The 15,836-nt window shown below is 41.7% G+C and overlaps 1 long non-coding RNA gene across 1 annotated transcript; it reads left to right on the top strand.

Annotated features, from left to right (window-relative positions):
* Positions 1 to 417: 417 nt before the first annotated feature.
* Positions 418 to 1,375, top strand: LOC311081127. Its single transcript, XR_014605804.1, has 4 exons — positions 418 to 619; positions 694 to 764; positions 841 to 935; positions 1,029 to 1,375. It is a non-coding gene; the product is annotated as an uncharacterized lncRNA (long non-coding RNA).
* Positions 1,376 to 15,836: the final 14,461 nt, after the last annotated feature.

Here is a 15,836-nt window from a genome sequence, read left to right on the forward strand (position 1 = left end):
CCTCAGAAACAACGGAGGCCTAGTAATACCAAGTCAAGGTACCGTTAAAATGATTCGCCCGGCTGAGCACTGCATCCGACGAGCCTCTAACATCAACTCAGCAGCCCGTCAGTGCCCAGTGTCTCTATTAAACAGAGTCGTGAAAGCAGAAGTAGGGTCTGAGGACATATTTGGTCTTCGTGATCACATTGTTGAGACTCAAGATGGCATAGACAACCACCACTTTAGCTTAATTTCACTGGTTGGCTGTACCTTTCATAAGTTGAGACAACACCATGTGGCAAAGGTTCATACTCTGCAACTGCAGAGCAAAAGTCTAAGGAAGAAACGGTGTAAGGTAGTGTTGTTGCAGGGATACTAAACACTTAGTGTTAAGAATGGTTAACTCAGCTGACAGTCCTGGAAGGATGTCACCAGTTAGCTTTGCAGTGTAACACACAAGTCCAGCCTCAGAGTCAACTTTGATTTTTCTATACTATTGTAACCGAATGAATGAGATGATTGACATTAGTGAGCACCTATCAGCAGGTAATCCACCCTATTTAAGAGCTGGTTGGCTGTAGCCTGGGATGCGTCACGTTCGACTCCGCCTCCGTCCTGTTGTTTGCAGTGATCGTAGGTATGTGCGTTAGCTATAGCAATGGTTGTTTTTATCTTTGTGTGTATGGCACTGACTATTCGTGTTATGTTTAGTCTGTCTCTTCTCTCCGCCTGGTCTTTGGGATTTTCTTGATCGGGACATTTGTGCGCTGCTTTACAATCAGGTATGTGCGAATGGGTTGTGTAGGGCGAACTATTTGTTTTGGTTTGGGATCGTCTGATGTTTGGAGCTGTGCGCAGTGTCCCTGTACTCCAGCTGAACAGCTGATCGCACGAAATCAGAGCGTTTGTGTGACGAAAGGAAACACACCGTGTGTTTGCATCATCCTCTTTCGGTAAGTTTAACATGCATGTAACTAAGTTATGAGTTTAACATTTAGCATTGAGGCATAACATTTGTAGTAGTGCTGTTCTTTGTATTTACTCAGATTCACTTCTCGTCCGTAGCGTCGCTTTCTATACTGTCGCTACAGTTAACATTACAGCCTGGTTGTTTCTCTGCTGCTGTACGGCGAAAACATTGTATCTTCCCAGTATATGGAGGGAATTGTTGCTGTCTGGTTTGCTTGTTCTTTTCTGATAGTTCAACTCTGTCAAATTGAGTTAAATTGTTTTCATTTATTTAAAGACTGTATTTCAACTTGCACCGGATGCCATCAAACTGTGGCTGCTTGTATTCTTATGAGTATCTGTTTCATGATTACACCATGACAAACTGTGAGTTGAATGTACGTTTTTAAAAGTCTGTTTATTCATTTTGATTTACTTTCAGGCGCTGGGGTCCCACGTTTGTAGGATCTTCTATGGTGGTGGTGCTCCTCTGAACCTTTGCCGTGTGACACTTTTGAAGTGTTGTGGTGTGATCTGAAGTGCACAGTGGTGTGTGTGTGAGTGTGCTTTTGGTTGCTCAGCTTAGTGATCTCTCCTATGGTGGACCTTAGCCCTGTAAGTTTTGTGTCTTTGTAAATTGTTTATCAGCCAAGTAAATGTTTGAGTGTGGTTGTGATTTTGTTCATTTTTAAACTGTCGGCCTAATGGCTTTTTGAGTCTTCGGATGCTGTCCTGTACAATCATTGCTCATTATTGTGATTTATCATCTTGCTCTAAATTTTGTATTAATAAATATTTTGTACATTTCATACCCACGTTTCTGCCTACTTCATTAAAGAGAGTCGAACCTGAGTGACCTAAAAATTATTTGAGTTTAATCTATTTTTCCCAGGGCGAAATTCCCCGGGTGGCGTAGTCGCAAATTTTTCCTGTAATACCGCTCCTCCGCCACACTATCCTCAAACTACTGCTCTTTCTCTGCCACCTCAGCTTTTCAATGGAACAATAACAGGTCATGTGCTAACCATGTCAGAACCATATTTACTGTATATGTATATTGTGTTTACTAGACGATGGACATTGGGTTTGGGGAGTGCATTGTTTTGTAATACTGACTAGCTTGTTATTAAAACTTTAACTAAACTTTAATTAAAACTTGTCAGTATTAATGCCACAACTGCATTAATTTGCTGCCTAAGTGGAAAAAGACTACTGTGTTTTTACTTCATGTATGCAGCGAGCTCTACCTGGGAATGATAATTTCTGTTTGCTGCATTGTATTGTTTGTTTGACTTTGTGTGCAACTAAAATCAATATAGAAGTGTGTTGAGTTTAGACATGCGCTGTATAGCATTTGAAAAACAAGGCAAGTCCCTAAAAACACTACACTGATTTAAGGGGGGGAGGAGGGTTCTGTATGAATGTGATTCTGTTTCACAAGAGTGGAAACCAACAGTTTAAGAGACTAATATAAAATGTTTATTTCTGACCAAATTGATTTTGTACAGTTAAAGTAACACCATTCACGCAAAACATGGCTTAAAGAAATATGATCAGTCTATTTACTGTGTGGATGGTAGTAGTCAAGTTGTTTTTTATAAGTTAAGTGTACATTTCTCTGCTTGGAAATGTTTAAATTAACATGTATAGTCACACCATTGTAGCCATTTTGCATGCAGTAGGCTAAGGTAAGTAGCGATAGTTCATTCTAAGTTTACTCAAGTGGAAGAATGTGACTAATAAACTTAGACCTACTAGCACTATGCATTATATTTTGAAAACGAAGTAGATTATCTTAATATCAAAACCTTAAATTTTCTCTGGACTCAATGATAAATACATGTCTGACTGTTGGAACGAACCAAAAAAACTAGAAAATAGCATTCATGACGATTTAAGGTGATTATATTTATGTTAGACCTTTTCCTACATTGACGCTGATGCCCACAGATCCAGGTCTCCTCCTGCAGCCCACAGATCCACGTCTCCTTCCACGTCTCCTTCCACGTCAGTCTGCCTACCATCCCAGGAAGCAGATTTCCATTAATGAGAGGATGGTGGCCACCAAAGCAAGAACTGGGATGACCCAGTACATGAAAGCAAAACCCAACAAGTGGGGGATAAAGCTGTTTGTGCTGGCAGACTCCAGCAATGGCTATACCTGTGACTTCAACATATACACAGGTAAAAGCAGGTTGGCCTCTGGGCTAAGGCTTTCATTTGACTCTGTAGTGAAATTGATGAGGCCATCTTTCCTAGGCATTGGTTATCACCTCTACTGTGATAATTTCTACACCAGCCCAAAACTCTTCAGGCACCTGCTGTCCCCCAATTTTGGAACCTGTGGTACCATACGTGAAGGGAGGAAGGAGGCTCCAAAAACCCAAATAAATAAACTGACCAAGAAATCCCCCAGAGGATCTCTCAGGTGGATAAGAGAAGATAACCTTGTCTTCACCAAGTGGATGGACAACAGGGAGGTGGCAATGTGCAGCAGTGTCCATGTTGCTTATGATGAGGACACTGTCAAGAGGAAGCAGAACAATAGGGATGGATCTTGGGAGACAACAAACATACCAGTACCAAAACCTATTGTGGATTACAACATGTACATGGGGGGAGTGGACTTATCAGACCAGCTGATACAGTCCTACTCAATTCATCACACAACCAGAAGATGGTACACAACCATGTTCTTTCATTTTATTGACATTGCTGTGACCAATGGCTTTATAATGTTCAAAGAATACAAAAGCTGAGGAACACACCAGTCACCCAGCTCATCACCCACAGGGCCTACGTGGAGCAGCTTGTGGCTGAGCTGTGTGGTGTCACAGTCAGGGCTGTGCCTGTACAGAGGAGAACTGGACATACACCTGTACCAATCTCAAAAACCAATTGCAAGGCTGAGGTGTGAGAAATGTAAGGCAGATGGGGTCCCAAGAAAGGACACTTCATGGAAATGTAATGAGTGTGATGTGCCACTCTGCCTACAGCCAGAGCGTAACTGCTTTCACAAGTGGCACAACATGTAAGAATAATGTTGAAAGACTGATGTGCAAATACAGTGCACAGTGCCATCTAGAAGTTGTTTTTGGATGTGTTTGGTAAATTGACACAGAAATTATAAGAAAATGTAAAGCCATGTTTAATGAATCTCTGTCATCTGGACAACTCCCACCAACCCTACGACAAGCCGCAATAACGCTTCTACCAAAAGGGGGAAAAAATCCACTTCAGTGCTCCTCCTACCGGCCAATCTCTCTGCTAAATGTGGATTATAAAATTTTATCCAAGGTTCTGGCAGCTAGATTGGAGACAGTTATTCCACAAATTATCGCAGCAGACTAAACAGGCTTCATCCTAAATAGGCACTCAAGTTCAAATTTTAGAAGACTTTTCAATATTGTTTATTCCCCTCCATCCCGCTCCCCAGAAATGGTTATATCGCTAGACACTGAAAAAGCGTTCGACCGAGTTGAATGGGAATATTTGTTTGCAACCTTAAAAAAATTTGGATTCGGAGATTCCTTCATCTCCTGGATAAAACTCCTCTACTCTCATTCTACAGCCACTGTAATTACTAATGGACAGCAATGGACAGAGTATTTCTCTCTTGGCAGAGGCACGCGTCAAGGCTGCAGTCTGTCTCCACTGCTTTTCGAAAATGCCATTGAGCCGCTGGCCATAGCTCTCAGACAATCTGGGGATTTTCAGGGGATAGAGCGTTGGGGCCTCACACACAAATTATCACTATATGCAGACGACATTCTTTTATATGTCTTAGACCCACTAAGTTCTGTTCCCTCCATTCTCAACATCCTGACTCAATTCGGAAACCTCTCTGGCTATAAAATCAATTTAGAAAAAAGCAAGATGTTTCCTCTTAATCAGGCAGCCACCTCAATCACCTCACTTCATCACATTTCCCATTTAGAATTGTCAACAAGGGCTTTAAATATCTTGGGGTAGAGATTACTCCTGCTTTTTTGTCCCTCTTCACTAAGAATTTTTTTTAACATCTTGTTTGAAAAATGTAAAAAAGACATGGCTAGATGGATGAATCTCTCGCTGTCCCTAGCAGGCCGAATTAATCTTATCAAAATGGTCATGTTACCAAAATTTCTTTACCTCTTTCAAAATATCCCCATCCTGATTAAAAAATCATTCTTTAGCTCATTGGAGAGTAGTATATCATCTTTTATCTGGAATGGTAAACCACCCAGAATCAAAAGAAGCACCCTCCAAAGACCTAAAAAGCTAGCTGGCCTAGCTCTACCTAATTGTATTTACTATTATTGGGCATGTAATCAGAGCCGCCTTAACCTAATGTTAGACCCCGGGGCTGAGAGGTTTTGTAGGCCCCCCATCCCCTCGATTTATAGAGTCTCATTATAAAAAAGTGTAATACCTAGGTAATCTACATCACAAAATGCATTAGTTTCTTTCGAGACCTACAACAGTGAGTTTTCCTTCTTTGAGCCAGAAAACACCATAATATTGTTATTAAAATATCACTGAGCCCACTTGAGCATAAACACAAGACACTTTTGTAGGGGTGACCCCAAATAGTCGAAGATTCGATGCTTCGATTGGAGGAGCCTGATTCGACTATCGATCTCGCGGTTGAATCTTCGCAGAGGTGTTATGAAACGAGGATCATGCCACTGAGGGCGCTCAATGTCTGATTTCACATAGAACTACTGGTTTTCTGTCAATACATTAATATTCAGCCTGTTATGATAATGCTGTATATAAAAATGTGCAAAGAAAGAAGCTTTTAATAAATATTTTTTAACGTGCGTGAATAAATCCAAACACCACATGACAGATATAAGTTTCACTTTCAATCCGTGACCGACCGAGGAGCGTCTTGGCGGCAAGTATTTAAATCTTTAACAATGTCTGGGATAAGAAAATCTAAAGTGTGGATGTACACCATCAGAAAGGATATTCTCCAAGGCTGGATTTAGCATCAGGAAAACCATGATCCCAGCTAGCAAAAAGCGAGCACTCGGTTTTAACGCGGCCCGATTGTGGAACCCCGAGTGAGAGCACGTAAGCTCGCCTCCAATCCCGTTCCTTATTTGGGCTTATTTTAACTTTATTGATTTCCATTCATGTCAGGTTAATACTAAAATTGCTTAGCAGCCGTTATTTATGCAAGATAAACAAAGTAAAACAGCACAAGGAAGACAGGTTTCATGTTTAATGCATTTTTTATTGGACCACACTACAAAAATAGGATAAACACACTTTTTTAATAACAGATTTGAATAGAATAGAAATAATATCACAGCATGAATGTAGAATCAAGGAGTTCAAATACCACTTTCCAATATCAACATTTTCACTTTGAAACATTTAATTCTGGCCCACCGCGTTTGAGTTGTCTACGCGCACACACTTTTTAATATCAGATTTGAATTGAAAAGAATAGAATAGAAATGATATCACAGCATTAATGTAGAATCAAGGAGTTCAAATACCATTTTCCAATATCAACATTTTTAACTTTGAAACATTTAATTCTGGCCCACCGCGTTTTTGAGTTGTCTCCGTTGTCTGCCTGTTCGCCCTCTGGCTTCGGCCACCATCCCTATCAGAGGCAAACTGCAGCCACCTGGTGATGAGGAGCTCGGTTTCCTTTTCTGTAGAATCTTTGGTCAGGGCATTCCGGTGGACTGCATCTGAGAAAAACACAAGATAGAAGAGGGCAGCATGACCACATGATGTTACTCAGCAACCACCAAAACTTAAATTGGATGCAGGGCTCTGCACTTACATTTCTTTTTACTTTAAAAAGTTTAGGAGCACAGTCAAAAATTTAGGAGCACCTTCTGATCAATGACAAATTAACCTATATTATACTATATAACCTATAGGATATTTTTAAATCGAGTACTCGACTTTAATCAAGGAATCGTTACAGCCCTAGTTTCAATGGAGGGTGCACCCATAGACCCTGATCAGGTCAGTCTCACTGGTGCCCCTAAATACTTTGTTACTGTTACACCCAGTAAAAAAATAAACATTTCGCACTGTAGGATGTCACCACAGTGCAATTATCCAACACTGACACTCACCCAGAACCACACTTTTAATGAGTCTCGCCAGCTAAGTGTTCATTGCTCTTTTCAGGACCCACCCCACAGTGTCTTTAAGAGTCATGTCTCCGACCATTCCAAGGAGAACAGTCTGAAACAAAGACATGTAACTCGTTAGTTATTTAAGGAATATAGCATGAGTGAGAGTGGGGACTGACTTTTAGGAATGATCTGATTAATGCATAATTTAACTCACCAAATTCTTCTTCTCCTCTGGATTCTTTAATGTCTCCTCCAAACATTGTAGTTGAAAGTGGGAGCCCAAAATGTGTTGGGTCTGGCGTGAAGTCTGGAACTGCTGGAGATTTGTAGGAGCTGCATCAGAATGAGCAACTGCTCTCTGATAGAATCAAGCTGGATGAGGATCTCCTTAGCAATTGCTGTAAGACACAAGAAAAAGCAGGCATGATTAGTAGCAAAACATTGTACGTAGATATGTCAGAGTAAACCGAGAGAGATCACTTTGTAGAATTCCTACCTGTAGGCACAGCCTCCCGAGAAGACCTTTTTTTTGTGTCTTCCATGGTGTTGTTTTCCATGGTTGTGTTGACATTTCTGCCTTTATAACTGAGGGGATTATAATCAGAGGAAGGTTAAGTTTAAAATAAAAATGTTAAATGTAAATATACTGTCATAAAGTAACTATATTTTTCTCCTGGTCCTTATTTTAAATAAATAAATAAAAATATCAAATTATCGATAGATATGAAACGCTTATATCATGATACAGTTTTCAGCCATATTGCCCAGCCCTAATGAAGGTAACGTTAGCTAATAAACTTTTCAAACCTGCCTGTACAGACCACATTTAGCCAAAGGTAATGTTGATGTTAGCTATAAAGTGCGATTTCAGTTTGCGCCATAAAAGTACAACTAGAGGCCAATTCACACCGCAGACAAACGCCTGCAAACACCAACAAAAAAAAAAGTCACCAAAAGTTGGCCGGTGTATTCAGAATGTTATGAAAAATAAGTGTCATGTTCACACTGCCCCAACAGACACAGACAAACTCGAGCACCCAAGGAAAAACATGAGATATCCATTCATTTTAGCAATACAAGTAAAAGATTGCAGCTTTCAGACACGACTTTCTTCTCGTTTTATATTTTGTTAAATGTCTAGAGAGTGCATCTGGGTTACAGGCCCCTGTGCAAAAGGCCATTAAATGCATTTCACGACGTCATGTCACAGCGTTCACAAAATGGCGGACGGTCTGCACATAGATCTTCACAACCCAGAACATTAATACACAAAATATTTGCAGTATGAACATATACATCGGAATTACAGGACTCGTGTGCATATTAAGTTGTTGTATCATACCTGTAAAAACAGGAGCAAACGTGTCAGCGTAATCATAATCCCCAGCAACTGTGAAGTCGCCGGCGCAGCTGCTCCTCTAACGTTATAAGAGTCCTCAGTTAATTTTCATAATAAGAGTCCCGATCTCACTCAGCAACAGACATGACCCAGCTTTCAGCAGACCAAAGTCCCACATCATTCCTCTATTTACATACGTAAAATAAATATTTTCTTACAGGATCAAAATGTTCACATACTTTATGACAAAACGTGTTTGTTGGTGTTTGTCTGTGCAGTATGAATTGGCCTTAAGCCAGCTAACATTTGTTCCACTTCCACAGATCACAGACTGTGCTCGTAAATATTATTCACGTAAATTTCATTCAATACAAACGGTGTCTAGCCTAGCGACTAATTCTTTGCCAAGCTAGCAGAACGAAAATATGAGCTGCTAGCGCAAAAACAGCGCAGCTAGTCAATGTTAGCTTCGTTCACGCCATAAAAGTAGCTTTCATATTACCCCCATGTGCACTAACGTTACTTTACTCAAATTTTTACTTTACTCAAATTTTTCAATTTATTGTTAAAATGTTGATGCTTTTTAAGGAAATTGAACACAAGACTTACCTCGATGTTCACCGTAATGGCACAGGATCGAAAGGGGATGATTTTAAGTCAGGCAATGAGTTTTATCTCACCGAAAGTTGTGCACACGTCACTCAGTGATGACGCTTGCTGCAGCAACTGTTGAAATCGGCTTCATACCGGTAAACGCATCTGAGCCGAGCGCCCAGAGTTTAACCGTCACTGCTGGTAAACATTTGAAATAGCCAGTAAAATTAATTTTAGTATTCTGTTCTGACCAATTGCGTAGCTTAAGCAAAGGCTTAACAGATAGCGTACAACTTGAAAAAAGAACTCCAGAAAGCAGTCTTCATAACTTTAGTGACTTTACTGGTGATTCACTTCTCAATATTTTTTCTTTAAAACTACAAACAAGAAGAAAAATATGTATGAACATTATGTTCACATTTACATACACATATCCATGTGTTTACGGTTTGTACATAGTTCCTTTCAGATAATTTTAAGTAATAAACACAGAGAAATTATATTCAAATGAGATAATGTACAAACAGAAGATAAACTAGCATGTACCGACGCTACAACATCGCACGTTATCAATAACACAAATCAAGTGTGCTTATAACAAAAATATAGCAATAATCTCTGTTCTAGAAATTCTTAAACACTTTAAATCACTAATTAGTGACAAATATTGCACTTACAGACATATATTTCCAAGGTTTAAACGATGGAATCAATAGCCGATAGAAATTGCGTGCCCGTTGTTCTTGACTGCGTTCACTGAGGGAAATCGAAAGTAAACTATATAAACATAGTGCAGTACCTTAAACGTCCAGTGGGAGGCGGAAAAGAAACACAGCTAAACATAAGCAACAGCACACTCCCCGCCTGGCATAATAAATTATTATACCACTATTTATCCATTTGTGACTTCCCCGGCAGGAGTAGTACTACCTCTGAGACAGGCCTTAAGTAAACCTTTGCAGATCCTTCTTTAATTATCTTTACCTCCACCTTCCTCACTTTATCATCACTGCTGGTTATGGTTTCCATGATAAGTCCAATCGGCCACTCGTTACGTTTCACATTTGAGTCCTTAAGCAAGACAACATCACCTTCCTCAAGATCTCGCCTTTTCTCAGTCCATTTCCTCCGTACTTGCAATGTTGCAAGATAGTCTCTCCTCCATGCCTTCCAGAAAGCATCTGCCAGACACTGAACCTGTCTCCATTCTTTCTTGTAGAGGTCCTTCATGTCAAAGTCCCCAAGAGGTGCTGGTAGAGTGCTAGCCTTTTGGGTGAGAAGCATTGCTGGGGATAGAACTTCCAATGTGTCAGGATCAGAAGAAATAGGAAGTAAAGGTCTAGCATTCATTATTGCCATGACCTCTGACATTAGAGTAGTCAAAACCTCATGGGTAAGACGGGAAAGACTGTTTTTTAGCAGAAATGCATCCAGAATGCGACGTGCTATGTTGATCATTCTTTCCCAAGCTCCTCCCATGTGGGAAGAGTGGGGAGCATTAAACGTCCATACGCAACCATGCTCCTGTAAGTAACCTTTCAGTTCTGGATCATTGGTATTTATGTTCAGTTCTCGACAGGCTCCGATGAAATTAGTCCCTCTGTCAGATCTGAAGTGTTTGACTGGTCCACGAACTGCCAAGAACCGCCTGAGGGCGTTAATGAAACTTGAGGTTGACATGGACTCGATGACTTCCAGGTGGACAGCTCTAGTATTTAAGCAAGAGAAAATGACGACCCATCTTTTACTTTCAGCACTGCCCCCTCTAGTGCGGCGTGATGTTATATTCCATGGCCCAAAAACATCCAGGCCCACATGAGTGAATGGAGGATCCACTTTCACTCTGTCCGAAGGTAAAGCTGACATTTTCTGTTCTTCAAATTTTCCTCTTAACTTCCTACAGATAACGCACTGATGAATCACATGGTTGATCAGTTTGGTTCCTTTTACAATCCAGAGCCCTGCTGATCGTAGTGCACCGGCAGTTAGATGACGTCCTTGATGTGCCACTTGATCATGGTAGTGTCTGACCAACAACGTGGCTACGTGTTGACTCGCTGGAATAATTAGTGGGTGCTTTTCCTGTTCAGACATTTCTGCTGATTGTAAGCGACCTCCCACTCGAATCAGTCCTTCACTGTCTACAAAGGGAGATAGATTCTTCAGAGCACTTCGCTGTGAGATTTCCTCACCTTTCTCCAAACTTTTGAGTTCATCTTTATAGTGCTCTTGCTGCACACATTTAATGATGAAGGTTTTTGCTTGTGTGCGCTCAGTCTGGAGACCTTTTTTACACAAATGCCAGCCTTTGCAATCCCCTGTATTTCCCTCTTGAGAAAATGAATTCGAAACATGGACAAGCATGGCTATGCTTCTTACAAGGGATCTCCACTCTGAAAAGTGCTCGAATCTGTGTGATCCTAGAGACAGTTCTGTCATCTTAGTGACCAACGTTAGCACCTGAGGGCGAATCTCCTGATCCTTCTCTGGCTCTACAAGCTCAAACGATTCATTTTCAGGTGTGCCCCCTAGAATAGACTGATGGAGAAATTCTGGACCAGAGAACCAGTTAGTGTAAGGTAGGACAGCTGCTGGAATGAATCTGGTACCAAGGTCTGCTGGATTCAGGCCTGAATCAACATGATGCCACTGTTCTGGCTTTGTAAAACATCTGATTTGCGCCACTCTGTTAGCAACATACACATAGAATCGTCTGGATGTGTTATAAATGTACCCTAAAACAATTCTGCTGTCAGTGTAGAATTCCACTGCAGTTAAATCCAGATCCAGCTCTTCTTTAATCAGTCCAGCCAACTCAACAGCAAGAACTGCCGCACAGAGCTCTAGACGTGGCACTGTGTGAGCAGGGTATGGTGCCAACTTTGATTTGGCCATTACAAACCCAATGTGACATTGACCGTCTATAGTTACAACCCTGAGGTAAGCAACGGCTGCTATGGCCAATGTGGAAGCATCAGCAAAAATGATGACCTCTCTCTTGGAAGTGTAGGACATAGAGACTGGTACAAAGGGTCTGTGAATCTGGACTTCTTTGAGATCGATTAAAGAATCTGTCCATGCTTTCCACTTAACCTCTTTATCAGCTGGGAGCGGTGTGTCCCAGTCAAGCTGCTCTGATGATAGCTCTCTTACCAAGGCCTTACCTTGCATGGTAACAGGGGCAACAAGTCCCAAAGGATCATAGAGACTGTTAACTGATGAAAGTATCCCCCGTCGTGTGAATGGTTTTACCTCTGTAGATACCTGGAAAGTGAAACAGTCAGTCTCTAAGTTCCAACTCAACCCTAAGCTTCTTTGAAGAGGTAGAGGATCGACACTCAAATCCAGATCCTTCAAGTCATTTGCTCTTTCAGATGGAGGGAATGCTTCCATGACTTGATGACTGTTTGATGAAATCTTGTGGAGCTTGATGTTTGACTCAGCCAACATATTTTTGGTGTTTCTCAGGAGACTGATGGCTTCAGCTGCACTGGAGACCGAAATCAGGCCGTCGTCCACATAAAAGTTTTGATGTACAAACTGTTTGGCTTCTCTACCATGCTCCTCTTCTCCGAAATCAGCTGCTCGTCTTATTCCAAAGATTGCCACAGCTGGAGATGGGCTGTTCCCAAAAACATGAACCGTCATTCGGTACTCTGTAATTTCTTTGGACAGATCGTTATCCCTGAACCACAAGAACCTCAAAAAGTTTTGGTGATCTTCTCTGACTTTGAAGCAGTAGAACATTTGTTCTACATCAGCCGTTACTGCAATCTGCTCCTTACGAAAGCGCATCAGGACCCCGAGTAGCTTGTTGTTTAGATCTGGTCCACTAAGAAGTGTGCTATTCAAAGAGATGCCTTCACATGGTGCACTAGAATCGAAGACGACCCTAATCTTCCCAGGTTTCATAGGGTGGTATACACCGAATATTGGTAAATACCAGCATTCTTCCTCAGGCTGCAGTGGGGGAGCTAGTTCAGCATGTTTGTTGATGAACATGTTTTGCATAAACTCCACAAAGTGTTTAGCCATCTCAGGTTTCCTTTGTAAAGTGCGTTGCAGGGCATTAAGACGCTTCATAGCTTGGTCCCGGTTGTTCGGCAGTGGGCTATGAGGTAAACGGAATGGCAAGGGAGCTACCCAGTGGTTCGACTCATCTATGTACATTTCTCTGTTCATAACATCAAGGAAGATCTCATCTTCAACAGACAGAGAAAGTTTGTTATCATCAGGAGTCCTCTGAAAGACTTTGTCACCCAGATGATCTGTAAGACAGCCTGTGACTGGGCAGCAAGGTAGAGTAGACTGGTAAAGATTATTTGGAGTGCCAAACTGTTCTTTGACCTGAATTCCTTTAGAGCAGGGTGAGAAAAAAGAGGTACGTCCATTTTGCAGTATGTTTGTCCTGAAAACATTTGCCGTCTCGGACTTGTGTACTCCTCCCAAACACACTTCTCCCACAATGACCCAGCCTAAATCAAGACGCTGAGCATATGGCGTGTTACCAGGTCCATTATACTGTTCTCGAACCTTATGCACACTTAGGATGTCCCTTCCTAAAAGGAGAAGAATGGGAGCTCTTGCATCATAAGGTGGTATTTTGTCAGCCATTGACTTGAGATGAGGGAAGTATTGTGCTATTCCTGGTGTTGGAATTTCGTCACGATCTTCAGGCAACATATTGCATTCTAAGAGAGTGGGAAGTGGCACCTGCATTTTCCCATCAAGTGAACAAACAATAAAATTGTCTGCCTTCCTTCCCATTGTCTTTGATGAACCAGCACATGTACGAAGAGTATAGGGGAAAGAGTCTCCGTTGATCCCAAACAACTCGAAGAAGTCAGACCTTGCTAGAGACCGGTTACTCTGATCGTCCAGAACTACATACATCCTCTTAGCCTTTTTAGGACAGTTGGATGGATAAACGTCAACCAAACAGATTTTCGAGCATGATCTAGGTCTGGGAGATTTGCCGCAGATTTCCGTGCACTTAGAAGTAACATCAGATGATATGTCTCCTTCAGACTCCCCGCCTTGCTCTCGCTCTTTTACTGGAGCTTCCTCGGCCCATGGAGCAGGCCCTGGGTGCAATGCAGAGACATGGCGATCACTGTTACACTCTCTACATTTAACAGCTGCCCCACATTCTTTGGCTATGTGATTGACGGAGCTGCAACATCTGAAGCAGATAGACTGTTCTTTGAGGTAAGTTTTCCTTTCATCCAGGGTCTTTCCTCTAAAGCCACGGCACTTTGACAACGGATGCGGCTTATTATGAATTGGACATTGCTTACTAGGGTCCAAAATCTTTTGTTCTGGAGGTTGGTTGGTTCTGGTTCTTGAAACTGTGTCTAACACTTCAGTTTTCCTTACTGACACAGGTATTTTGTTGCCGACCCGTGAAAATTTCTCCTGTTTAAGACGACTCTGCATAGATAACAAAAAACTGGGATCATTTCTTATTCTTGCTTGGTCGCAAATGAACCGCACAAAGAAGCCAAATGGTGGAAAAGAGACATGATAATCCTCTTTATACTTAGCTCCATGAGTGATCCATCTTTCCTGCAGATTAAAGGGAAGCTTCTCAATGATGGGATTGACTCCCCTCGCAGTATCAAGAATTGCTAAACCTGGTAAATGTCCCCCTGTCTTTGCAGATTCCAATTCCATGAGCATGTCTCCTAACTCCCTGAGTCTTTGCCCATCTCTATTAGAAATGTTTGGAAACTCCTCCAGTTTTCTCAACAGCGCATTCTCAATTACTTCTGGGCTCCCGTAACACTCTTCCAATCGCTGCCAAAGCATACGGACACCTGCTATAGGATAGTGTGCATGAACCGATCTGATCCGTTTTGCTTGCATGGATGACTCTGGGCCGAGCCATTTTGTGAGAAGGTCTAGCTCTTCTCTAGCTGTTAATCCAAGGTCTTTTGTGACATCTTGAAAAGACGATTTCCAGGCCCAGTAGTTCTCAGGGTGATCATCGAACTTCACAAGACCAGAACTCACCATCTCTTTTCTTACCATGTAGTTAGCTAAATCAGATGTGCATGGCAGGTTAACCATGGGAGCTCTAAAGCTGGGAATAGGAGAAGCCTCAAAGGCAGAGTGATGTCCATGATCTTCGCCTCTCTGGCTATCCCTTGTCTCATATTTTATTTTTAACTCCTCCATTCCATACGATGGATGTACATGTGGAGATGTTACTGTAGCTTCACACTGAAGAGGTTCAGCGCTCCTGAAGGATGACTGTAAAATCGGAGTATCAGGGAACCGCTGCTGATTTTGTTCCATTGTATGCTTCTGAACATACTCTTCAGTACGCTGAGTACAAGCTAAGCTTGTCTCATGGTCCAATTCAGCTATATTTCCCTCCTCTATGTCAGCTGCTGCCTCATAAATCGCTGCTTCAGCAGACGCTGCAGTTGCTTCTTTTTGAGATTGTAGCAAGAATAGATCTGCTTCTACTTCTGCTTTTTTCCTCATCATAGCTGCTTCTTTTTCTGCATAAGATGCTTTAGCTCGAGCTGCTTCGGCTTTAGCTCGAGCTCGAGTCGCTGCCACACTTGCTGATGACCGACTTGATCGTTGAGATGACTTGCAGCTAGAAGATTGTGATCTAATCTCAAAGGCTTGAGATTTATCTTTCTCATCACTGTGTGACTCCATACTTTACTTGCTTCTGAAGAGTTGTGCATCGCAATGTAACAATGGCTGTGTGGTTCCGCTGTTTTCACCCGCTGTGTCAATGTCTTTTTACTATTCTGTTCTGACCAATTGCGTAGCTTAAGCAAAGGCTTAACAGATAGCGTACAACTTGAAAAAAGAACTCCAGAAAGCAGTCTTCATAACTTTAGTGACTTTACTGGTGATTCACTTCT

Source organism: Abramis brama (assembly GCF_963993115.1).
Source record: "Abramis brama genome assembly, chromosome: 4".
NCBI classification, from domain to species: Eukaryota; Metazoa; Chordata; class Actinopteri; order Cypriniformes; family Leuciscidae; genus Abramis; species Abramis brama.